Genomic DNA, 1,995 nt, shown 5'->3' with positions numbered 1-1,995 from the left:
GAGAGAGAGAGAGAGAGAGAGAGAGAGAGAGAGAGAGAGAGAGAGAGAGAGAGGGAAGGCGCGGCGCGTCAGTTAGCGGGGGCGGAGCGGAATATTGATTGTCGCAGAGTCGGGACGCTACCCCTCACCGCCGCACCGCACGCGGCCCGTCGTCCGTCCCGCGTCCGGCAGTCAGCTGACTCGTGTTACCCGACTCACAGCTGATCCGACGCACGCTGCCATGTCGTGGTGGCGCAACCACCGCATTGCCGCCCTCGACCACCCGCCGCTCTTCTCTCTTTCTTTCTCTCTTTCTCTCCCTCCCTCCCTCTTACTATCTGTCTCTGTACTCTTCACGATGAACATCTCTTCCCTTTTCATTTCTGTCTCCCGTGCAGATCATCTGACTGTGACCCTTTTAAGCGCAATGTATATTAGGATCTTTGAAAGGAAAAAGATGGAAAGTAGAAAGAAAACAAAGTACGGAAAATGCGCTGAGAATGAATAAGTTTACTGTCATGAATAAATCAAATTGGTCTGGACGTGACCCCAAAATTCGTGAGTGTGTTTCAACTGGTCGAAACTGGAGGAACTAATTCCATTTGACATTTTGTCAGATATCTTGTTATCCTTGTTGCGAAAAAGGATAAATGGCGAAGGATGTACTTTTGTGACTACGCGCGACGTACTCCGATCGTTGCGGACACGAATCGTGTCTAAGTTAATTTAATTTTGCGACTGAAATTGATATTCGTTTGACTCTTTTTTTTTTCATGTATGTGTATACGTTAGCTAGATATTTTTGTCTTCTGCATCAATCGATTGATCGCTACTCGCTATTAATAACTTGTTCATTGAAGAAAAATGGACTTCCACTCAAGCTTGTAATTACAGGAGCTATAATTTTTATCTTAAGATACAGATTAAAATAAATTCTAGATTATTTTTATTATATTTTTATGTTACATATTTTTCGATTTTCAAAGGACAGATTCGCGATTATAAATAAACATATTACAATAAATTAAATATATTACGAGTACACGACGTGGTAGATTACATGATAAAGATGCGAAAAAATGGACATTTTATTTTTTTATCTTTCTCCGGTATCTTTGGGAACATTCGATATTTTGATTATGAATTCTAGTAAATTTAAATCTGTAAAAAATAAGTAACACATACAATTTAATTTCTATGATGATAAAAATTCGTTAAAGCTTTTACGAGTATTTCAGAATTTTTTTCGCTTTTTTAAAAGAATCCGGAATAATAAAAAAAATTTGCAGTTTCTCTTAATGCTGATTGAAAAGTCAAAATTCCATGTTGCCGGCGGAAGATTAATTATAAAATATATAAATATGAGAGAAATATTATATTAATAATATTTTAGTCTCTCTATATTTCTAAAATTAATTGCGGTATTCAAAAGACATCTTATTTTTACGTTTTGTATATTAAAGATTCCACATGGCTTTAATATATGTAAATATGAATAATTTCTCTTTGCAAATTTATGCAATTTGTTTGCGAAGCAAGTCAGTTCCGCGGTCATGCTAATCCCTTCTAACTCTAGGAAGGTTAGATTCAGCGGAGATCAACGCGCTCATATATCTTGCGATTGCGTTATTATTATTGCGCACGCTATGTCGTGGTGCATGAACACCGTCGAACGAATGGCTCACCGGATAGAAATGTGCATGCGCATCATATACTTCGGACCTGCGCACGTAGTCGAATAATTGAGCGAGGATGCTGCAAAAAGGATACCCTCAAAAGTGAGCTCTATAATATACGAACGAGCTTTTTCTATATTAAACTACAGAAAATTGCGGAGGAAAGGAAGACAAAGAAATACTGGTCTTTCTGACTCTTTTTTACTTATGGTATAGTAAAACAATATTAGTCAATCAGCGAATGCTTGACAAAGAAAACAGTATCATTTCTGCATAAGAGTGTCCTTGTGTAGGAATTGAGACACCCTCGTTCTTCAATAGCTCGTTTATATATATTTTA

At 37.6% G+C, this 1,995-nt stretch overlaps 1 protein-coding gene across 2 annotated transcripts in view; it reads left to right on the top strand.

The window, feature by feature from the left end:
• The window catches only part of LOC108690798 (MOB kinase activator-like 2), a 28,277-nt gene that overhangs the window by 17,318 nt on the left and 8,964 nt on the right, over nt 1-1,995 (top strand). The gene's annotated exons all lie outside the window — the stretch shown is intronic.

This window comes from Atta colombica, unplaced genomic scaffold (genome assembly GCF_001594045.1).
Source record: "Atta colombica isolate Treedump-2 unplaced genomic scaffold, Acol1.0 scaffold105, whole genome shotgun sequence".
In the NCBI taxonomy this organism is placed as follows: domain Eukaryota; kingdom Metazoa; phylum Arthropoda; class Insecta; order Hymenoptera; family Formicidae; genus Atta; species Atta colombica.
Note: the sequence above shows the minus strand (reverse complement) of the source record. Positions and strands in the feature narration are given on the sequence as shown.